Raw genomic sequence first — 25110 nt, forward strand, 5'->3', positions numbered from 1 at the left:
AGCCAAAAGTAGCACATCAGTGTCTTGTGAATATATGTGGACATTCATTCCATTGCTCGCAACTTCTACAGCATGATAAATTATAAGAGTGTCTGTCTCTTCCTGTGGGCTGACACCAGTCATTGTTTCAACTTCATAATTCATCATGACCTCTTTCCATTATGCAGTCATAACCTTGACGGTACTGTAGTGGATGAGCTGATGGGAAAGGTAGAGAGTTAGTGAATCCTTTGTGCTGCTGCTGGTGAGAAACATCTTTTTGTCTTTGATGCTTGTTGAGTCCTGAACAATGTAGGATTTAGTTCCCTTCAGCTTTCCTTTCCACTGCTCTCTAGTCTGCGCCTTCAGTGATGCATTCTTGGTGTAATTATCAAATATAACTCGCACTTGACAATATCCACGAGCCTTTGAGTCAATGAGTGTGACAAAGGATGTTGCAAGTTCTTTGCAAGTCTTGAAATTTTTGACTGCCATTAATTCCCGTACCACTCCCATTCCATCAACTACAAGACATGTCTCAGATCCCTCTTCAAACTCGGCAGGTTGTGCAGAAGATTGAGCTGTGTCATTGGCCACCAGATCTTCCAGAAGCTTTATCACTGTGCTCTTGTCTGTAGTGGGATGAATAGATCCATCTGGTGCCATGAGTATTTTGTTGGTGTAGGCAAACTCATGCATGCCAATCACTTCTTGACACAACAAGCAGATTCGAAAGTCATTGGAAGGTTTAGTTGCACGCTTACATGATGGTTCTCCACAGGATGCCATGGTTTATCTGGAATCATAACCATAAGTGAAATTAACAAGTTGCCATAAATTTCAATGCCCTCAGTATTTTATGGGATGGGATGTCCACTGTGCATTTTTGGTCTTCTGAAATAAAGCAGTAAGTTATTTGGTTCACAGTGGATATGCATCATATTGCAAGCAGAAAATATTTGTCAGATACCAGTAATAAGTGTCACATTCATACCAATATTTCTTGACATTAACATCAAACCTGTTGATATCCATGCAAACAGAGTTCAGATGAACAGTTGTCTCAACTAGAATGCATTTGGTACCCAAACTCTATTTGCACACACTTTGAATTATATGTTCAAAATAACGTTAAATACCGAAAAATCATACATACAGGGGAAAAACGGCAGCCATTTTGAAATTCAAAATGGAGGCCCTAAAAGCTAATAGAAAAACTGGCACCCTTTTTTTCTGAATCAGTGAGGTTTACAGATGTGATTTAACATGGGTGCCAAGAATCTACCGAAAATGTTGCTTTTTTTTACATAAGCCCACAGACTAGGAGTCCTCCCAGGGTGAGCTCAAAGTATCCACCTTTATTTCAGTCAGGGGTCATGATCCACGGACCAAGCTGTGAAATTTTCTGTTCTCAAAGTTTTGCGCTGAGGGCTCTCTACAGGATCGTCACTGAGCCCCGGACAGCTTCCAACTGTAGTTCGTTTGTAATATTCCCAGGGATGGTTTTTTAAAGCTCACCTGTAAAGTAGGTATGGGGAGCTTACAGGATGGCGCATCGTCCGTCTGTCTGTCCACAAATACTTGCAACTTCTCAGAAACTACACATACAATTTCAATGAAATTTAACAACAACCTTCATCACCCATGACGTACCAAAGTTTGTTCATGGCATTAGAAAAATCTGGCTCTAAGGGGATTTAAGGGAGGTTGCCCCCCAATATATGTATTTGCTTTCTTCTCCAAAACTACACATACAATTCCGATGAAACTTGACCACCATCTTCACCACCTGTGATGTACCAAAGTTTGTTCATGGCATAAAAAAAAAACATCCATAGGTATTTACTTTCTTTTCCATTATATATTTTGTGGGTCATCCATGCCTACCAGTGGTTGCCTGGTTATCTTATCCAGCCAGTACCAGGTGAGCACCCAGGGGTATTGCCCCTATGTTTAATATATCTGTGAAATTCTTTGTCATCACTCTTCTCGGTCCAGCTCTCACTGGTACAACTTGGGCATTCTTCAACTTACAGGATCTTCTCTTATCATTCTTGAGGTCTTGATGTTTGGTCATTTTCTTGATTGCTGCATCGTTTAGTCCAAAATCACTGGTATCAACACCTCAATAAGCAATGCCTTCTGGTTTTTTTTGTACCAAAGTATTGTTGCGGACCCGGGGTCGGGGGCGAAGACCACAAGGGGTGAACTACCTCGAGTTGCCACCAGACTCTCTGGAGTCGCAGGCCGTCGCACACGAATAACCTTGTGACGCGGTGGGCCGCTGATCGACCACGAACGCCAATAGCTCGACCACGTGACATAGGGTCCTCCAAATAAAAAATACCGTTTATCTAAATGTCACGTGATGTAATTACCGGGAGGGCACGCCCTCGGTACACACTTGCTCAAACCGATCACCTTACCAGTGTAGATGCATCCGAGCGGAACTGTCAAACACGTACTGTCGTTGGGGAATAATGTCCCGGCTAAACTAGGGTGCGGGACATGCTGGACCAATGGAAGACAACATGAAAACGAGCTGTGAACATGTCTATTCAAAGGATTTATTTACAATCAAGTGAGGAAAAGTATGTGGCACATTGAATGGGTTTTTATTTAATATACAGCAGGCGATAGCAAGGAATTTGTGGGTTGTGACAAAAGACAAACAATCTGATAAAAGCAGACACAGAGTAGAGTTATCCCATTATGGGTTCACGAAAAAAAATTTTCATGAAAAAAAGAAGTGACCACTATATTCGTTATTATCTTGCCAAAACGAAGTTTTTGCAAGATATGTTAGTCAGCTTGTATGTTTTTTTTTTTGTGTGTAATCACGTATCGATCACTGCAGAGCACAGTTATCATTGGAAATTTTTGTAACTTCGCATATCAGAGTCCTATAGAGGTCCCTTTCAGTGCATAAAATTTTCAAGGTCAAGGTCAAAGATTAAGGTTACTTTGTCGCAAATCAGGGGAGTCGACGAAACTCTTATTTTTTGAGTAATTTTGATCGGATCGTCTTCAAATTTCATGGGAATATAGTTCATGGTCTGGCGCTCAGCTGATTAATTTTTGGTGGCGATCGACTTTGACCTTCATGGTTAGCGCTGGAGGTTGAAAGTTTTTGACCCCAAGGTCAAATTTTGAAATCTTCGATACCATATCGAGTAATAATACCTCATATGAAAGCGCTTGATAAGTGCTTTCCAGATCTGTCAAAAGTTTGACACCATGACGTCATTTGATGATGTCATGGCGAAAAAACGGATTTTTCATGAAAATTTTATTTCCTCAGTTCTCATCAAAATCTCTTGATATTTCATGTACAACGGTCTTGGAGAGATACCATTAACCGTACGAAAATATAAAGGTCAAGGTCACAAAAAGGTAAAGCATCAAGGTCGAAGAAACACTTATTTTTTGAGTAACTTTAATCGAATAAATAAGTCACTCATGTTCACATTTTGGCAAGATACTGGTCACCCTGGGGGTGACATTGGTTTTTGTTGTGTGTCTGTCTGTCTGTCTGTCTGTCTGTCTGTCTGTCTGTCTGTCTGTCTGTCTGTCTGTCTGTCCCGAGCACAGCTCCGTGGGTTTTGATCCGATCCTGATAAAATTTTGGTGGGAGGTTTATATCATGATCTGGTTGTTTTCCTGAAAATGGGCGTGGTGCGGCCATTATGGGCGGAGCCACGCCCAAAAAACGTGTTTTTAGGGGGTAGCCGATTTCAATTTGCATCTTGATTGCATCAAATTTGCATCAAAATTTGCAATTTGCATCTTCATCGATCATGGGCCGATTGTACCCGGAGTGCGGGGTAAAGATTTCAGGCTACCCACCCCCCCTCTCAAGCCACCCCCATCTCAAGGCACCCGCCCCCCCCCCCTTTCAAGTTACCTCCCGGTAATCTGAAATCGATTTCATCCTACCCCCTACGATTTCAGATGACCCCCCTCAAAACATTTATTTATGTTTGTTTATTTACAAAAAATAGTAATTTAATTGATATTGAAAACTAATTAGGGAAAAACCATTGACCACGTGACCACCTTGAAAGAGTTTGCAATGAATTTTGATTTTATTATGAATGATTTTATTACCTTCGCATTCTGCGAAAGGTTATGTTTTGGTCGGCGTGTATGTATGTATGTATGTATGTATGTATGTATGTATGTATGTATGTATGTATGTATGTATGTATGTATTTATTTATTTGTTTGTTTGTTTGTTTGTTTGTTTGTTTGTAATCTTGTGATTCGTATAACTCAAAAAGTATTAAACCCAATTGCATGAAATTTGGTGGGATGATTAGTTATTAGCCAGGAAGCATTCGATTAGATTTTGGGATCGTTTGGGTCAAAGGTCAAGGTCAAGGTCACGAAAAAGTCAAAATCGTCTTTTTACGATAACACGGTCAATTTTTATTCAATTTGCATGCGACTAACGCCAAAATGTTCAGAATTCAATGCCTCATCTTGTAATATGCAATATGACACAATGACGCCCATACTCTTGTTACCGGTTAGGGGTCAAAGGTCAGGGGGTCACGACCTTGAAAAATATGCGGTTTTTGTCATAACGCGGTGAATTCTTGTCCGCTTTACATGAACCCAGCACCAAAATGTTCAGAATTTAATGCCCAATCTTGTGACACAATGACGTCATAACACATGTCACCGGTTGGGGTAAAATGTCGGGGGGGGGGTCACGCCCTTGAAAAATATGCGGTTTTCGGCACAACTCAGTCAATTCTTATTCGATTTTCATGAAACCAGCATCAAACGAGATTACCTTCTCTTTTTGAAACGTTGTATTCACCGAGCTTGCGAGTGAAGACTCGCCAAAACGATGCGAGTTGATTGTTGTTTAGTCCGTAGCCCCCGAAAGTCGGGGGGCGGTCATGACATTATAGATATGTGGTTTGTGTCATAAGACCATTCACATGAAACCAGTTCCCCACACTCATACCAAGAACAAAAAAAGTAGTGGCGGCGAAGGTATGCGCTCTATGAGTGCCCGTTCTAGTTTTAATATTGTTATTAATTGAAATCAGTATTTCTCATCCAGTTATAGTTTTTGCTACATTTTGATGAAACCCTTCTTCGATATAGTTGATACAAATAGATATACTGGTTTATCTTTTTAACCAACTCAGACTATATTTACAATTATGGAAACAACGTTATAAAATCAAAGTATAAGAAAGGCAATGAAAACAGCTTATTTTTAATCACAATTTCGTTGTGGTGGTGGTGGTCGTATGGCAGCTTAGCTGCCGGGGTAGCTCTCATTTCTTGAAGCACGACTGTGTCGCTGATGCAGTGCCCCTCTACCAGTCCACAATCTGGAACTGGTACTCATTTTGCCGACCTCGGAAGGATGACAGGCTGAGTCAAACCCCTGGTGTATTAATTCAGCGGCCGACGGGGCTTGAACTCAGGACCCTAGGATCCCAAGCCACCACCCTAACCACTACTCAGGACCCTAGGATCCCAAGCCACCACCCTAACCACTACTCAGGACCATGGGATCCCAAGCCACCACCCTAACCACTACTCAGGACCCAAGGATCCCAAGCCACCACCCAAACCACTACTCAGGACCCTAGGATCCCAAGCCACCACCCAAATCACTACTCAGGACCCAAGGATCCCAAGCCACCACCCCAACCACTACTCAGGACCCTAGGATCCCAAGTCACCACCCAAACCACTACTCAGGACCCTAGGATCCCAAGCCACCACCCCAACCACTACTCAGGACCCTAGGATCCCAAGTTACCACCCAAACCACTGCTCAGGACCCTAGGATCCCAAGTCACCACCCTAACCACTGAGCCAACACCAGGCTGCACACTCAGCCTGTCATCCTTCCGAGGTCGGCAAAATGAGTACCAGTTCCAGTGTGTGTACTGGTAGAGGGGCACTGCATCAGCGACACAGTCGTGCTTCAAGAAATTAGAGCGACCCCGGCAGCGAAGCTGCCATACGACCACCACCACCACCACAACGAAATTGTGAATTAAAAATAAGCTGTTTTCATTGCCTTTCTTATACATTGATTTTATAACGTTGTTTCCATAATTGTAAATATCGTTTGAGTTGGTTAAAAAGATAAACCAGTATATCTATTTGTATCAACTATATCGAAGAAGGATTTCATCAAATTGTGAAAAAAACTATAACTGGATGAGAAATACTGATTTCAATTAATAACAATATTAAAATAAAATAATTCGTAATGAAATCAAAATTTATTAGAAACTCTTTGAAGGATGTCACGTGGTCAATGGTTTTTCCGTAATTATTTTTTAATATAAATTAAATTACTATTTTTTGTAAATAAACAAACATAAATAAATGTTTTGAGGGGGGTCATCTGAAATCGTAGGGGGTAAAAGGATGAAATCGATTTCAGATTACCGGGAGGTAACTTGAAAGGGGGGGCGGGTGCCTTGAGATGGGGGTGGCTTGAGAGGGGGGGTCGCTTGAGAGGGGGGGGGTGGGTAGCCTGAAATCTTTACCCCGCACTCCGGGTCCAATCGGCCCATGATCGAAGTTGGTCCTCCCGCGCCGGCACTCTCGGCTAAACGTCGTTCGTGACCGTCCAAGACGAGCCATTTGTTGACACTTTCTCTCCATTTATCCCATCTTACAGACGTAAAATGTTTCACTTCTTCGTTCGCTGCATTGTCCTGGTGAATAATACACGGGGGATCGTCTATTGGCTGTCGAGGCGTCACGTGATCCGTGTGGAGAAAATTCAAATGAGGGAGCGCGGCGAATGCATCGATTTTCAAGATGAAAATACACAATAACTGCCGCTATTTGAGTGGAGAACTTTTGGATACGTATGTATTTGGATATAAACTATCATATTATCAAGGTTTTGTTTTGTCTACCCCCCCCCCCCGATGAGTGGAACGAAACCACGATACAGCTTACGGCTGATGGCCTATTGCCGAGAGGGGGCCTCGCGGTTCCAGTCCTCGGTTCGTAGTTCTTGTTCGGCTTTTTCACCGTTGACCCTGTTTACCTGTTTCTCTTCGCGCGCGAAGCCACGTGGAGGGACAACTGGGGTTTCCGGCGGGGGAAAAGACTCCGCCCCTAAAAGGCGGGCCGGAGGATCCTGTCCAATCAGGACGGACAGTGGCGCGTGCTTCGCGAAGCTCCGCCCCGTACGAAGGTATTCTTTTTTCCCTGAGGTGATTTTTTTTTCGGAGAGGGTCGCGTCGGATGAACGCTCGTGGTGTCTGAGAGCAGAGCAGTGCGGGAGCTGTGTTTGTGTATTTCACGAGGGAGGCGGATAAACATCCCCGAGCACGCTCTGAGAAGAAGTACTGCAGTTCTCGAGAGGTCACGTTCATCGTGGTGGCTGTTTCGGGGAGAGGAGATCCGTGGACCCCGATCTCCGCCACGAACCACGAGTCCGCCACGTACGACTGGGACCAGGCCGACGACCATTGGCAGGTGCCGCAGCACGGAGTACCCCCTTTCTCCGACGGCCAGGTACCCATCCGGACCCTGACCCCCAGCTCGTCTCTCTCGCTCTCATCTGCTGGAGGGTCCAATAAAGATCTCTGGGGTTTCGTGTGTGCGTGTGTGTGTGTGTGTGTGTGTGTGTGTGTGTGTGTGTGTGTGTGTGTGTGTGTGTGTGTGTGTGTGTGTGTGTGTGTGTGTGTGTGTGTGTGCCCGTCTTGTAAGAAGAACTGAGTAAGTGTTTTTCCACAATTATAAATACTTCCTGCATATTCCCATTAAGTCTCTCTTCTCTTGTCTTTTATTAACTGTAAATAAATTATGAGAAATGTTCCCAGCTCGTTTCCGTCCTTTCTTTATTTTGTCCAGCTCTGCCTCCCTTTCCCCCCTCCCGCTGCGCTGCCTCCCTTTCCCCCCTCCCACCGTGCTGCCTCCCTTTCCCCCCTCCCACCGTGCTGCCTCCCTTTCCCCCCTCCCGCCGCGCTGCCTCCCTTTTCCCTCTCCAGCCGCGCTGCCTCCCCTTCACCTCCCCACCCCCTCCGAGGGGGAAGGGATACCGTGCTGTGGAGTGAAATAATGTGTGTACTTTGCCTGAAGGGTAAAGGGTGGGCAGCTTCTCTTCAAGCCCACACTTGTTCCGACCTACTTGAGAGAAATTTTATTGTTGACAAAATTGTTTTGAGATGGGGAAATTAAAACATCTTTGTGGGAAAATTAGATAACAGAAAAAAAAGTGATGCGGGAAGCAAGAACATACCCTGCTGTGAATTTACCTGTTTGTCAGGCCGTGCACGAGATTTGCCTGAGAAGGGGGAAAAGAAGCTGGAGGCAGCTCGTCTTTAAAATAGTGGACAAACTGGTTTTGTAAGAGAAATATATTTTTTGCAAAACTGAATGAAATAAGGAAATTAACGTTCGTTAGAGAAAAGGGTTGAAGCTTGAAGAATTGGTTGATTTTTGTTTGGTTGATTGCAAGTGCAAAGTAATCAATGGTGAAAACGACAATTCTTTGAGCATTACAAAGCTATTCTGGTATTATTGTGAATGGTTAGTTTGGTTGCGGCAGTTTGTACCATGACATGTTTGAATGAGGAATGAGTTAATGTGAATGAGCTTGGAATGATTTAAACCACTCACGTTGGTGAAAAGCATTTTCTGTGTGTGACGGCTGTGGACTCTGGACATAATGGATGCGTCAAAGCCGGACGTGGAGACTGGAATGGATGTTCGAGGTGAGGGGTCACCTGGTGCCGGGAAGCACTAAAGCTGAGCAGAATTGACATCCGGGCGGCCGTGCCGAGAGTACCTTGCAGCATGTGAAGTTTGTTCATCCTTGCCCCACAATTTGCAAGCATGGTATGTGAATGGAGGGTTGCACAGTGAGGGGCGTTTTGCGGAGGTGTTTTAAAATTACATGTCAGAATGTGGAATGGTCTTGCTTGGGTCGCCATGCTGGTTGGCGAACTGGGCGGGTGATTGTGGAGCTCCTGGTGTTATTGCTGTAGGGAGGTTTGTGTTCAGGTCAGAGCATTCTAGAACCTCCATGGTTTGTAGTTAATTCGAGAGAGGTGTGCGAAAATATCTATTTGCTTCATTTGATCAGAGCTGAAACGGCAAAGTGCATTTCAGGAACGGGTGTGCAAGTGGAGTGTGGTCAAGGAATTGGCAGTAGACATATGCGCGTCTCATGAGTTCTTGGTGCAGGACTTCGATGGGAGATGAGTTATGAATCAAAATTGGGTTTGTTTCCATGTTTGGGGCAAGCCTTGTTCAGGTGAGCAGGTGGTGGGTGCAGGTGAGCATTTGCATCAGTGGTGAAGGTAATGATGTGATGTGAAAATACAAATTTGCATCCATAATATATAGATGGTACATCACTGCTCATGCTGTTAAATTCGCAAACAAGCGATGCATTAACGTGAGTTCAGCCCCTCGGATGGACGTTGATTGGATTGGCCCGTCTGATAGCATTGGTTCATGAACATTTAAGATCTCACGATATCCTTTGGAGAGAGTGGGCAAGTTATCGCAGGCATAATGCAGAGTGAGACATCGACCGGTGATCCGAGGTTGAGGTCAATCATGTGTGTTCTAATGAGTTTGTTTGAAAGGAAATTTTACCGTGGTATCTCAAATTGCACAACTGGAACTTGTGCGAGTTTACTTCGTGCTTGTGGATAATTATCGCAAAGGGCCCGTGAAAGAGATAATTGATAATTTAGCAGAGTTAGAAACAATTTCCAAAAGTTAAACGTTGGTTGGAGCCTCACAATGAAAATATAAAAATATGGCAGAATGAACTGAACCCCTGTACTGTATCGCATACCACCCTTTCGGGGGCGCTGGCTCTCAAAGGTCATGGAGTGCCGAAGGCCGGGTTGCAGCATGCAATCTCGCCAAGGATAGAAGCATTCCAATATATATGGATTCCTGATATGTGTACAGTATGACACATGATGTCAGGACAATTTGGAAATAAGAGGGTGTATAATATCGCAAGGTATGCTAGTCGAAAAATGGTAAATTGATCGTCGAAGCTACTATGTGTAGTTAGTGTTGTCTGTTAATAATTTTATGTTGCACTTCCGGATATAAGCACCAAACTTGGCAGATGGTTAGATATGATCATAATAAATAAATCTAGAAGGGGAGCCAATTGAAAAAATGCCTTATTTTTTAATTAATCCCACCGTAAATTATGGGTGGGGTTCTGTCCTTTTTGTGGTGGAGGAATGGGGCACACCCTGAAAATGCTTCAGATTTCAATAGAGGAAGCGCACTTTCTCGAACAAAATGGAGGTCAAAAGGTTGTTTTTCGGCGGGATTTTAATGCAATCAAATGATTTTCGACGATTTGGATTCGATATTGATCCTGTTATGGAGGAAGATTCATCACAGGTGAGTGATTTTATCTGTTGGACGAAAAAAAAAAGTGATTATTTGATAGCTTTCAGCCTAAATATGGCAAATTCATGCGCGTTCATTTTCGATCGGTACGTCATGACACAGCACAGTCGTCCGATGCGATGTCAGTGGCATTTTTTGATTGGGGGACTGCAGTGCCGCAGTGGATGATGGTGGTTGAGAATGGGGGACTGTGGTGGATGATTGTGGTTGGCTGGGGGACTGCAGTGGATATTGATTGTGGTTGGCTGGGGCACTGCTGTGGATGATTGTGGTTGGCTGGGGGACTGTGGTGGATCATGGTGGATCACTGGGGGACTGTGGTGGATTATGGTGGTTGGCTGGGGCACTGCTGTGGATGATTGTGGTTGGTTGGGGGACTGTGGTGGATCATGGTGGATTACTGGGGGACTGTGGTGGATGATGGTGGTTGGCTGGGGCACTGCTGTGGATGATGGTGGTTGGCTGGAGCACTGCGGTGGTTGATGATGGTAGAAAGGGGACTGAGGTGAATGGTGGTAGTCAGTGCGGGACTAGGGTAGATGAGTGGAGTGGAGTGGAGAATTGTCAGTGGAGGATTGGGGTCTATGATAAGTTTTACAATGAACATCGTACATATTGTGCAGTACATGACATGTCTATCATATTGTGTTTGGGCTATGGACTGAAGAAATTACTTATTACACTTCCAGATTCTGAGTCTCGTCGCTGACATCCAATGGAAGAAGTGCATCATCTGCCAGCGGAAAACGTCTGAGTCACTCAAATGCCCCACCAAGGACAAACAAGGCCAAGATGCTGTGAAGAAAACCTACGTGAATTTCCTCCAAAATGTTGGCGTTAGATTCTGCAACGTTAGATTCGACCGAGATGATCTGTCTGCTTTTGTCGAGAATGGAGCATCGTGGCACAAAACTTGCTCCCTCAAGTTCAACAACGCCAAGCTGGACAGGGAACGAAACAGGCCGTACAAGAGACCAGCGACACAGTGTGCCAAATGTCCTTGTACAAAGTAGTGAGTGAGTAGGTTTCTCCAATTCCATTCTTGTCATAGATCCCAGAGCCTCGAAATGTACAGTGAATATTGTACATTAGGCTTATCTCAGGTAAATTTTCAAATCGTATTTAAAATCAGTATATTTGGACCAGTTTGGAGGTATAGTATGATTTTTGACTTTTTGTCTTATTCAATGACAGTAGTTTCATTCAATAGAAGTCCACTGTTTTGGGCGCATACTTTTGTGTATGGGCTTTAAAATGTGTTTGACCTCGTTTTTGGACACATTTTCTATTCGGAATTTCCATTAAAAATATTTTGTGGCGATTTTCCGGAAAAGGTATCCTCCATATCACAAAGGAACCTGTTTTATATGGAAGGATTTACTTAAACAATAAATTCCGAGTGAACCAAAAATGTTCAGTTCGTGTGTTAAACGCAAAATTAGTTTATTTCATGTTATTTTTTTATGGTAATAAGAGAATACAAAGGAAAAAAATGAAAAAAATAGGAAAATAGAAAAGTGATTTCCCGAGTGATGATGTAATCCAGACTCATAAATTTTACTGATTTTAAAAGGCCATTAGTGGATGATTAGTGAACCGCGTGTACCCAGTGGGCAGTATGGTTATGGAAAATTTTAACTGTGGAAGGATTTCATCGGAATTTAGTCAACACAATAGCATTTCAATTAAATTACTTCTTGTGGATACAGTACACAAATTACTGTACTGTAACTTGCCCATTTTCTAATTTTTGGTATCTACTTACCAGGAAAGACATGTTCTGTAACGCTACGATAATTTCTCCATTATATCGTTCAGTTGGATTTTGAATGTCGCCTCACGTCCTGATATGGCGAGTTTGGTGGACATCTTTGAAAATGGTGGCCAAGGGGTCATCTGAGGACAGTTTCAGTGTCATATTCGGAATCCTCGAGCTCGATTTAGTGGGGTTTGACCGAACCAGAAATATGATTTTTATTCATTTGTGCGAGTTATGATGGTTCGAAAGTGAGTTTGGCGGCCATCTTGGAAAATGGCAATTTTTTAATTGGCTCCCCTTCTAGATTTATTTATTATGATCATATCTCACCACCTGCCAAGTTTGGTGCTTATATCCGGAAGTGCACAATATTATGTTAACAGCGATCTAACGGGCCTCACTATTGCTGACAAGGCCGTCTGTGTTGTATTGGAGGATATTAAGGTTACGTGTGTGTTTCTGGAGTTGAGGTGGTTGGGGCCCCAGGTTGAGGAGAAAGGGAGGATTGCCGGAGGGAGGTCACTCCCCAAATAAGAAAATAGATTAATTAATGAAATGACGTTTGTTGTGGATATGCGATGCATGTGTGAGTGTGGTGTTTGAGTATTTGTGTGGAAGATGAGGAATGGGCTGGTCCATGGGGACCGATAGGCGCTCTGACCCTGACCGTGCTGCTCCGATGAATCCGAGCAGCAGGGAAGAGTGGGGAAGATTTGGTCCCCCGTCTTGCATTGGTGGGGGGGGGGGGTGCAACCACCACGCAGAGGCATCCCCAATAAGGACTTCCTGTCGGGTTGTCCTCAGTGGTGTGGTGTACCTGTTTAATCAACAATTCTGAATATTTCTCAGCTTGGAAAGTGTCAAGGTTTGGCCACTTAATTGAAATAAACAGCATACCAGTTAAAAGAAGCCCAAAAGTCTTAAACCACCAACTTGTAGGCAAGCGTCTGATGAGAAAGGGAAGATCCCACTTGCAGACACCGATAAAGACTAATCTTCATCAGTGATCTGTCTGACTCTGTAAAATCCTCTTTATCTATTTTTCTGATGACTCCACCCACTGCTGTGACATCCTTCAGATAGACAGGCAGCAGCCTCTTCTCTCCACAGACCTTCATGTAGTCATGATCTGGTCCAACACTTGGAATATCTTATGCCCTCACTATTATTTCAGCATTGTCTCTCTGAAATAAGTCTGGCAAATCCTTCCATTGATAACCTTCACAAACCTCTTGGAGTTTAGCCCATGATTTTCTTGGGCAAACCACGTATCCAACTGGGCATCCTCTGCAATGCCGAGTCTTTCCTTGGCAAATCCAAACTTTTCACAACTTATGGGATCTTCATTTGCAGCTTGATGGAATACCGATTTACTCTTTGAGTGGCACCCCTTGTAATTATTGATAGTGTAAAGACCAAGGCCCTCAAAAATCATTGGCATCTCTCTTGATGAAGCTGAATTTCTGGGTCGTCTTCTTCTTCCTCTTCTTCTTCTTCTTCTTCTTCTTATTATTATTCTTATTCTTATTCTTATTCTTATTCTTATTCTTCTTATTCTTATTTTTATTCTTCTTATTCTTATTCTTATTCTTATTATTATTATTCTATTATTATTATTCTATTATAATTATTCTATTATTCTTCTTCTTATTATTCTTCTTCTTATTATTCTTCTTCTTATTATTCTTCTTTTTCTTCTTCTTCTTCTTCTTCTTGCTTCTTATTATTATTATTCTTCTTATTATTATTCTTCTTATTATTATTCTTCTTATTATTCTTCTTCTTATTATTCTTCTTCTTCTTATTATTCTTCTTCTTATTATTCTTTTTCTTATTATTCTTTTTCTTATTATTCTTCTTATTATTCTTATTCTTTTTCTTTTTATTCTTCTTATTCTTTTTCTTTTTATTATTCTTATTATTCTTAAGCCCGGTGTTGGCTTAGTGGTTCGGGTGGCGGCTTGGGATCCCAGGGTCCTGAGTTCAAGCCCCGTTGGCTGCTGAATTAACACCAGGGGGTTGACTCAGCCTGTCATCCTTCCGAGGTCGGCGAAATGAGTGCCAGTGTACTGGTCCCGGTGTATGCCCCGGTTAGAATAGGTCCCATATCCCTGTGTGTCGTAAGAGGCGACCAGGGTTGGCGTCAGGAAGGGCATCCGGCCATAAAACATTGCCTCAAGAAAAAGCCAAACCCCTGCACAGCAGGGAAAAATGGCTGTAAAAACGTTCATTTTTTTTATTCTTATTATTCTTATTCTTCTTATTATTCTTATTATTATTATTATTATTATTATTATTATTCTTCCATTGTCTGAGTGTACGGCTGTGGCACTGATGCAAATACCTCTATAGGTTTGAGCAGGAATTTGGAATTTAATTTGTCCACGGTGCTGGCGATAGCCAGCCAACTTGTCGTAAAGGACACAGTGGGATCTTTAACGTCCACCAACTCATGTTGTCAGACGACACAAGTTCGACATCCATCGGAGAATGGCACACACATTGATAAATTGCCCTGCCTGTGAAACACTGGGATATGACAGTTTATAGCTGTGCTGAGATTCAAACCAAGGCTAGGCAGTTTACAGGTGAGTGTGCCTATCTCTAGGCCATCCTCCCAGCCCTCTGGGCCTGTTATTCCACACTACAGACAGGTCAGTAGGTCGTTTTCCTCTATTCTACTGCCTCTATTCTGGTATAAACCCCAGCTCACTTCCTTCCAAATTTCCAGTTTTTTTCTTCCTGACACTTTGCTTCTGTATCCATCTTCTCCACCCATGCATCCTCCCCTGCCCCTCAGTCATCTTCATACTCATTGTTTGTTTGGGTCTCCCTCTGTTTTGTCCATCAACTCTACTGTTGGTGTCCATTCTTCTGCCCCCCCCCCCATTTTCTCGACTGTTTCTTTTGTTCTGTTGCTTCCTGATCCGTTCAATGTTTTAGCTTTACCACGAACCTTGACTCTGTACACATATAAATGTAAAGTATATCTGTGGGCTTTTCAAAATGGGTAAGAAAGTATTTTGATTTCAAGACTCAGTAAAATAAAGTTGGTTCTGTGAGGTGGGAATGTCCTGCCAATATTTCTCTTCAAATTTTTCCGAATACTCCCTCTCATTTTTCAACCTAAATCACGAGCATCAGACGTGAACAATAAAATGAATGTTGTACCTGTTCAGTCTCAAAAGTGAGTGCGTGATGAGTCTTAATGCAAGAAAGAAGAAACGCATGCAGAACAAGAAGGGCACTCGGTGGAGCGCATCACTCCACCATGTAATGCCTGATACACGAGAACATATCGGGTCCAATACATTTTTGAAATATCATGCTGTGCAGTACTGTATTGTTTTTGGCCCTATCTCTCAATGGTGAAGAATCACTAAAAATTCTCGTGGTTGGATCCGGATATTCACCAAAATCTAATCAGTTTATCCCTGTCACACACCGAACCTGTCTACAAAATTTCATCCGGATCCGTCCACAACTTTTTGAGATATCCTGTACACACACAGACAGACAAACAAACAAGCAGACAGAAAGGGGTGAAAACATAACATCCTTCACCTTCGGTGACAGAGGTAAAAACAGACAAGGAGTCCTGAATATATTTTGCAAACAACTTCCAGAGACAGGTGCAAATGACAGATACTACACAGGAAAATGAAACAAACAAACACAGCCCCAATGATTGCAAAGAAAAACAAGTCTGAAGACGACGATGGTTCACGAGCGGCATTTGACATACGTAGATTGTTTCAGAAGTCAAGGACGAGTCAATGTGATAATTTTTGACCAAGTTATAAAAATGATCAACATGATGTGGTAGGAGTGACGGTTATTAGCTGCAAAATGTGGAAAACCCGGTTTCGTTCAACAACTTTCAAAATTTGATCTTTGCATAACCTTAAAAGGTCACAAAACAATGTTGTGGACATTAAAATAAGGAAACAGGATACGTGCTATAGCTTATTGGAGTTAGTTCATCGAAGAAGGTCGAAAACTCGATTCGATTTCCACAACTTTGAAAATTTGACCTGTGTCCTTTAAAGGTCAAAGGTTAAGGATTATGACCTTTGGTGCAAAACTTCCTCCAGAACATTCCAGGAACAATATAACGTCATATCGGCTATATGGCATTTCACACTCCTCGGATTATCCATACTTTGATGAAATCAGCGTAAAAACAATCTTGAAGGGGGCGCCACGGGCAAGGTGTTCGAGATAGAGCAAAATGGTTTGAACACTTTAGGTGGGGAATCACCTCAAGATTATGCATAAAAAATATTGTCATCCTAGCTCTCAAATGATTTGATTTTTTATGGGCGTTCGTATTATTTTTTTATGTCAAAATTCGCAATTTTCTAAGTTTTTGACCTTGTGACCTTGACCTTGGGACGAAAATGAAAAATCGAACAATGACAAGTTTTAGATAATTCATTTTGCTATTCAAATACCGAAGAACCCATTCCATTCAGTCAATTCCCGAGGGGAAGATAGATTTTTAATCCGACTACCCCCTAAAATCGCTATTTTTTGGGCGTGGCTCCGCCCACAATGGGCGTAGCACGCCTTCATCTAGGAAAACACAACTAGACATTGATATCGAACACAACCAAGTTTCATCAAGATCGGATCAAAGCGCACGGAGTTATGCTATGGACACAGACAGACAGACACACACACAGACAGACACACAGACAGACATAATGATTATTGTGGTCACTCTGGCTGGTGCTTGTGAACCAATATAACTTGGCAAACCATGTTTATTTGCAGCATAATTACACTGCATTGGAAAACTAGAGAGTTGAGAGAACACTGAGAAAGTTCAGAGAACACTGAGAGAGTTCAGAGAACACAGAGAGTTCATAGGAAAGTAGAGAATTCCAAGAACACCAATATAATTCCTAAAACAAGAAGACAGTGCAGTCTTGAGAAAAAGGTCATGGAAAGGGTTTTTAAAACTCTTGCTTTGCATTTCCGAATATATGATCTATATTTCCTACGAGCAGTGATATTGTTACTAATCTGGAAACCATGCACACTCAACATTCAGGTCCCAAAGTTAGTTATGCGGAAAGTACGTGTGAGATCGGTGCCTTTCCTTTTTGTCTCGTGGGAGACTCGAAAACGTGCGTTGTAACGTCTTTAGTTAGGTTATTACATCATCCATCTACATCCCATACATCTACCATCCCATCGGCGCGACCCAACCAGCCCATCACGCTCCATCCCCACAGACGAACTTCTCTGGTATGACGATTTTCTCAGGGCAGATCCTGTTACTCTGCGCGAGCGAGGCCACGTGGCCACGAGGAATATTCCGGGTTACCGAGCAGAGGCCATGGCTCCGCCTCGGAAGGGTGCGGCCGTAGGCCAATGAGGGACGGACAGCGAGATGATTCTCACCAAGGCCCCGCCCCGTGTGGGAGGAGACATAGCCCCCGAGCAGTGCCAGAAGAGGGGTGGAAAAACGGGAGTGGTGTGGACGGAAGGTTGTGTGTCGTTGTCATTGGCGTGAAGAGTTCGGTGGACGAAAGGAGCCGTAGTTGTTGCTTTGCGCTTGTCGGTGGCTGCACGGAGAAGGCGGTTTTGTCGGTACTTGGACGGATCGGAGTACGAGTGCCCCGAGGATTAGCCACGCGGGTTCCGTCCCGAACCACGAGCCTGGCACGAGCTCCCGGACCATGCCCCGACGACCATTAGTCACCAGGTGCCACATTTCCGAGCACGCTTCCCTGCGACAGCAGGTACTCTTTTACTCTGACCTCCAGCTCGTCTTTCCTCACGGCTGCGAGGGGAACAATAACATCCTGGTTTCTTTTCTTTTGTGTGTGCGTCCGTGGGCCCCGTCTGTAAGTATAATTGTATTAGTGTTTTCCTTTCATTGTACATTACATTTCTTTATTCGTGATCACTCTGCTCTGTTTCTCCCTTCCCGATTATTATTTGTAATAAACCCATGTTAAATGTACCAGCTCGTTTTCTGTGCTTTCCTTCATTGTCCTAGCAAGGTGCTTATTGAGAATTAGTGAAGCCGTTCGTGACGTATATTGTTCATTTGGTCCGGCGTGGCTTTGGTAACTTCCGCTCGGTTACGCCGGATCCGAGTCGGTGATAGCGACTCAATTCGGACAAAGTCGGCCGAGGGTGTGGTTTCCCCGGTAGTTGGACGGTGTGAGTACTCATGTGAATTGGAATTAGACAAGTGGACCCGACTTCACGCCGTCGAAATATTGGCAAACACAGTTCTCTAAGTGACCCGTGACCTTTTGGAGTTGTCCGAGAGTCACGACCTAAATTCCGGGTGTTCGGTGGGAGACGGCTCTACTGCTCCAACTAGTGGTAGTTTATCGCCACCGAACCCCGGCCCACAACAATATTTGACTGAATCTCGATATTGTCCACTGCAAGGAGCGGCAAAATGACGTAAAATTTTGTCCAAGTACATGCTGCTACACTGGAGGTTTTGAAAAGGGCAAGAAAATGAGTATTAAAGTATATTATAATTGAATTGAAATGAAATCAAGGTTTTCAAAGTTGTTGAAAAGAAACAAAACAGCTTTTCTTTTTCAGAAGTTTATCACCATTGATGAACTGTCTTTTACACCACATTATTTAACATGTTGCATTAGTTATACGTGCGTGTTGTTTGTGTCCTTTACGCGTTGCCTAAAAACAGTAACTTTCCTGTTTGGAATGATTTTTAATTTTGTTTGGCTGCCAGACAGACCGACAGACTAAACCAATCATCTCACGCCTCTGTGCATTGGGATGAAATGAGATTCCGTACAATTTGCCATTTTCAGAGCCAAAGCACTGCTAACCTCGAGGTTCATGTTCTGAATAGTGTTCCCATTCATGTTCCACATTATTCAAAATATAAAATTTAATTAAAATTCAGTTGTTCCTCCATCATCGACAAACATTTGTAGGCAGACAGATGGACAGAGTGAACCAATTGCTTAACCTCGTTTTGTGCTCCACATGCAGAGCACATGTATAATTGTACTTTGAAGGAGCACACAGACAACAACAACAACAACGTGTCATAAAATATCCATAAAAAAATGAAAACAACATGTGACTTAGTTCTGAAAACGAACTTACGTGTATCATGGTTGTTACCCCAAGTAATACCATTCCTTCCTGAACTTAATAGAAAGGACTTTGGGAGATTATAGAAACATCAACAGTTTCCTCTTTGCGGAATTTAATTTGTCATATCATTAGGAACAAGAACGTCTGAACACAACAGACAGACAATACCAACATTATTATGGGATGTTTTTTTATGGGATGTTTTTACAATTTCTTTGCATGTTGAAAACAATGTGATTTATTTTCTCCACAATGGTTAGGACCTATGAAATGATCAATTACTGGACATGGGGCAAAGATAAATATAATTAAAATTTTGAGTTTGGATTCATTCTCTTTCCTTTATTGATTAGCTTGTCCTCAAACTTTATTTAGCTTTTCACTGAAAAAAAGTGTGTGTGTGTGTGTGTGTGTGTGTGTCTGGGTTATTCAATGATTGCTTGTTTTGTATATTCCAGATTGACCATGGCAGTTGAAACCAACACAAGTTTTACTCTTCCTCCGACTAATTCGTCTTCAAAGTACACCGGTGATGCAGAAGAGCAGACAGGCAATCATCACCGCATCATCTCCATTGTCGTGTACGTTATCATTTTCATTGTCGGAATGATTGGAAACTCGACAGTCATCTGGGTTCTTGGTTGGAAAATGAAGAAAACGGTGGTCACTTTCCTCTTCCTCATGCTGGCCATTGCTGATTGCCTTTTCATCCTCTTCCTGCCTTTCACAATCGCACATGCCATCATGCTTTACCACTGGCCTTTTGGAACAATTTATTGCAAATTGCATTCTTCATCATGTTTATAAACATGTACGCCAGCATTTACTTCCTCACCACCATCAGCATCGATCGCTACCTGGCTGTGGTGCACTCGGTGAAATCGTTGACAATACGAACTCTGCGCAATGCTTATGTTGCAGCAGGTGTTGTCTGGGCTCTTGCCTGCATTTTAAGCCTTCCAGCCCTCATTTTTCGAAATACCCACGAGAATGAAGATAAAAACATTATCTGTTTTCTTGATTATGGAGATTTTGAAACCTCTGTCAAAAGAATTACAGCAGTGAACATAACTAGAGTTATTTTTGGTTTTATCATTCCATTCACCATTATACTGGTGTGTTACACCTTGATTTCCTTTTAAGATAACACAAAGCCAAGTGATCAACAAGGGGAGATCAATGAAACTGGTCGTCATCGTTGTTGTGACTTTCTTTGTTTGCTGGATTCCTAACCATATGGTGAGCCTTGTGGAAGTGGTATCGTATCAAACTAAGGATAAGTTCCTTTTCAATTCCATCAACTCTGTTTATCCAGTAACAGTGAGTATTGCCATTGTAAACAGCGTGATCAATCCAATCCTGTACGTATTGAGTGGTCAAAACACGAAGAAGGTCCTTCGACCCATAATGAAGGCAATCGAGGTGGCCTTCACTGAAGATACCCGAGAGAGCCAACTGTCAGGAAGCAAAGCTGAGAAGTTCGCTCTTTCAAACACACACACACAAGTTAATTTCAAATATGAACAAAATGTTTATTACCTTCGCAAACTTTGTTGCGAAGGTTATGTTTTGATCGCTGTGTATTTATTTATTTATTTATTTATTTGTGAATATGTGTGTTTGTTTGTTTGTTTGTTTGTTTGTTATTCGCATAACTCCAAAAGTATTGAACTGAATCGCAGCAAATTTGGTGGGATGATTGGTTATTATCCGAGGACCATTTGATTAGATTTTGGGAGCGATCGGGTCAAAGGTCAAGGTCATGAAAAGGTCAAAAATCGTCTTTTTACCATAGCGCGGTCAATTTGTATCCAATTTGCATGCAACTAATGCCAAAATGTTCAGAATTCAATGCCCCATCTTGTGATATGTGACGTGACAATGACGTAATAACCCTTATTAGTGGTTGGGAGTCAAAGGTCAGGGGGGGTCACGACATTGCAAAATGTGCGGTTTTAGTCGTAACACGGTCAATTCTTATCCGATTTGCATGAAACCAACACCAAAATATTGACTGTTCTGTTCCCCACACTCGAATACCAATTACAAAATTAAGAGTACAAAGGTCAAGCTCGAGGTCATGAAAAGGTCAAAATCGTCATTTTTGTACAATGAATGTTTGTTTGTTCACAATAAATAACTTATTTAGAAAAACAGAAACTCGTGTGTGCTAAATGCCCCTAAAATGCCAGAAAATAATTTCTTATAATGTGACCAGTTGTCATCAGATTGACTTGACACCGACACCCAAAAAGGTCAGGGAGTTCATACAGAAATTGTCCAATGTACGTGAATCAGTGTCAAACAGCAGGAAATTTAATGTTTTTAAGCCATCATAACACATATAAGATGGCAGATGTGGTATGGGATTAAATACCCTTACAATAAACGGTTTCTGGTGGGGGCAAAATGTAGCGTTGGCGAAGGTATGCGCTCTACTGAGTGCCCGTTCTAGTTCTGGTGATGTAGTTGGATGAGTTGTTTTCATTAACTTCGACCATCTTGCTACCTTCTCCACCCAAACTAACAAAGTATACACCTGTATGTTGAGAGCATGCACGCGTGCTCGCACTCTCGCGCACACACACACACACACACACACACACACACACACACACACACACACACACACACACACACACACACACACACGATTAGATAGCCCAGAGAAAAAGAAAGCAGGTGAGAGTAAACGACCTCTCAATACCTGGCGCGGTCGGTAGACTAACACAACCCAGAACGCTTTGGGAGAGGTAGGTGGGATGAATACTGGTGTCTAAGATTTGGGAGTGGGAGGTGTGGTGTAGTGCACTGTTGGGGGTGCAGTGTTGTGCCAGAGGAAAATGGGATTGCGAGTCAGTAAGGTTCTTCTTTGTGCGTCCACAGAAAACGGGATGGAGGGATGGATAGAGAGAGAGGAGAATAGATGCATGAGGAGAAAGATCCCTAACCTTTCTTTGTAAAGGTCTGTACGTGTAGCGTGTACCTCCACGGGGCGCTCTGCCTTATCTGACCAGGGATCTGAGATGGTGACTTAAATCCTTTGGTACCAGGTCTCTTCGGAGAATCCTTGGGTATTGCTGGTCGGACTTTGTGTCCAACGAGCGGTTGCTGAGAGTGACTCAAATGAGATTTGTGACCAGCATAGTGCGTGAGTGTCATATGCGTCTGTCTGGACATGTGGCTCATTTTCCTGACACTCATCCTGCCCATCAGATTCTCCCACTGAGGGAGCCTTGTCAGTGGAGGAGGCCAATGGGTCGACCACGTGCCTCATGGTTGCAGCAGGTTGATCGGCTTCTCAAGGAGATGGGGATGGGCCAGGCATCTGCCTGGGGGATGGCCAGGCGGAGGCCCCTGGAGCGGAAAGTGGACGCAGCGACGCGCTGCTCTGGCACATGCTCCCATCCTGACCTGACCTGAATGCACAAAGGAAGAAACGTGCATATGGACAATGCAGAATTGGAAAATACATAAATGGACAACACAGAGATGGACAATGCGGAGATGGACAATGTGGAGATGTGGCTGTGCATGCTGAGATAGGACCTTGCATAATGGGGCCTTGCATGAATGGACTTTGGGACCCTTCTGCCTCTTTCCCATGGGAGAAAAAGGGAAACATTATTTGATTCACAGGGTAGCAAACGGTCCCTACATTCTTCTACCCATTGGTATAACTCCTCCTCAATCGACTCCCCATTCCCAATTTTTACTGTGAAGGTTGGGGATTGGTCTGCCCATTGATTGCACAAAGGGAAGAAACAGGGATTTAGACAACTTTGACATGGAAAACGTGGAGATGGGGTCAATGCAGAGATGCAGCCGTGCATGCTGTGATAGAACCGAGCATTGTGTGGCCTTGCATGAAGGGACTTTGGGTGTCTTACTGATTACAATGTAAAGTTTTGGTTGTCTCGATGTGTTGACGTCAAGGCTCCCCCCCCCCATGGTTAATCTAAAATGGTTTGGTGATATGGATCAAGGCTCAGCAGTATTGCGCTACGTTCCGGGTCAAGGAGGATGGCATGATCACTCACATCCCCAAGAGGAACGTTTTTGGGATGGACTGTGAACAGGTGTTTTACATGGGTCAGCCGAAAGAACGCTGCAGGTGTGGTGAACTGAGTCACCTTGTGTCTGGGTGCAAAGTACAGTTTTGCTCTCATTGTGACCAGTTGGAACATATGAGGAAGTATTGCACCGCCCAGGTGCAGTGCAACCTCTGTAGTGTACCGGGGAACATCTTCCGCTCCTGCCCGAGCAAGATGTGTGCATCTGCGGGTGGAATTAGGGGTGTTTCCCCATGGACAAGTCTCTCTCTCTCTCTCTCTCTCTCTCTCTCTCTCTCTCTCTCTCTCTCTCTCTCTCTCTCTCTCTCTCTCTCTCTCTCTCTCTCTCTCTCTCTCTCTCTCTCTCTCTATCTATCTATCTATCTATCTATCTATCTATCTATCTATCTATCTATCTCTCTCTCTCTCTCTCTCTCTCTCTCTCTCTCTCTCTCTCTCTCTATCTCTCTCTCTCTCTCTCTCTCTCTCTCTCTCTCTCTCTCTCTCTCTCTCTCTCTCAGCCTGTGGCTGCTGGTTGCATCACTGGTTGGGACGCGCTATGCCGCTGATGCAGTGTCCCCCTTACCACTACACTGGTGCTCGTTTTGCCGACCTCAGAAGGGTGACAGGCTGAGTCAATCTCCTGGTGTATTTTTAATTCAGCGGCCAACGGGGCTTGAACTCAGGACCCTAGGATCCCAAGCCGCCACCCTAACCACTCAGCCAACACCAGGCTTATGGACAAGTACAGGTGTTGCTTTACCTACTGTGCCTGTCTCCCCACCCCCCCCCCCAACAGGAAATGGAGAAGGGGAAAGTGTGGTGGAAGGGAGGATGGAGGGAAAGAAGGAGGAGAAGAGCAATGTGGACTTAGAGCTGGTTATGCCGGGTGTCGGGCCCACTGCATTGGGGGGGGGGGGACAACAATGGAAAGGTGGTTGCTCTGGTTGTGGGGTTGGAGAAAATAACCACCATTCAAGAGACTCCGCTGTCAGAAGTCGAAGGTAATGGCTCCTCTGGCTACGAGGACCTCAGCGATCCCGCTGAATGGACAGTGAAGAAGAGCCGGAGGAAGGGTCAGAATAAAAGAAAGGCTCCCAAGGGCAATGCCTCACAGGGCTTTTATGGATGAAGAGTAGAAAGAGACCCATGAGGCACAGATCCCCCATGCACTAGGCAACCGATCCAGGGCCAGAGTAAATTCAGAGAGGGACACACCAGAATGTGGGGAGGGGAGGGAGTTCCCCCAGACATTCCCCCCTCTTCCTTCCCATTCCCACTCTCAGAGAAGCTCCCCACCACTCACCTTTGTCCTCCCCCCCCCCCTTTTGGATGCTGGTGTGGAGATAATGGGGATTAGTAACGTAGGTAAATTATGATTTTTGATTATTGATTTTTGTTTTTCTTGCTTTTGATTTCTTATTCTTGGATTTTCTGTTCTTTGATTTCTTGTGCTTTTTTGTTGTTGTTTGATCTCTTGTTTTGATTCCTTTGTATTTTGTTTATTGAAGAGATTTTTTTTTAACCTTTTTTTTCCCCAATTAAAAAGGCCAAGCCATAAACCCCCAATGGCCCCATTTAAAGAGCATATGTGGTTGCCCAATGGTTTGATGAGCATGACACTGATGTTATCCATACATCATGGATTTATCAATCACCAGATCTGAACCGAATCGAGCATTTATCGGATATTCTGGAATGATGTCTGAGACAACATTTTCCACCTCCGTCAAACAGGTGTGAGTTGATTGAATTTCTCATGAAGAATGGTGCCGCATCCCTCCTGCAGAATTCCAGACGCTGGTGGACTCGAGACCACGGCACATA

The 25110-nt window shown here is 43.5% G+C and overlaps 1 long non-coding RNA gene and 1 pseudogene across 2 annotated transcripts; both read left to right on the plus strand.

Annotated features, from left to right (window-relative positions):
• Nucleotides 1-6998: 6998 nt before the first annotated feature.
• On the plus strand, nt 6999-24871 carry LOC147011155 (uncharacterized). Its single transcript, XR_015052516.1, has 2 exons — nt 6999-7494; nt 24083-24871. It is a non-coding gene; the product is annotated as an uncharacterized LOC147011155 (long non-coding RNA).
• Nucleotides 7521-21883, plus strand: LOC147011156 (chemerin-like receptor 2; annotated as a pseudogene). Its single transcript, XR_015052515.1, has 3 exons — nt 7521-8820; nt 11061-11387; nt 19690-21883. The product of XR_015052515.1 is annotated as a chemerin-like receptor 2 (transcript).
• Nucleotides 24872-25110: the final 239 nt, after the last annotated feature.

The sequence above is a fragment of the Eptatretus burgeri genome, chromosome 16, assembly GCF_056783735.1.
Source record: "Eptatretus burgeri isolate ZD-2024b chromosome 16, Ebu_testis_v1, whole genome shotgun sequence".
Lineage (NCBI taxonomy): Eukaryota > Metazoa > Chordata > Myxini > Myxiniformes > Myxinidae > Eptatretus > Eptatretus burgeri.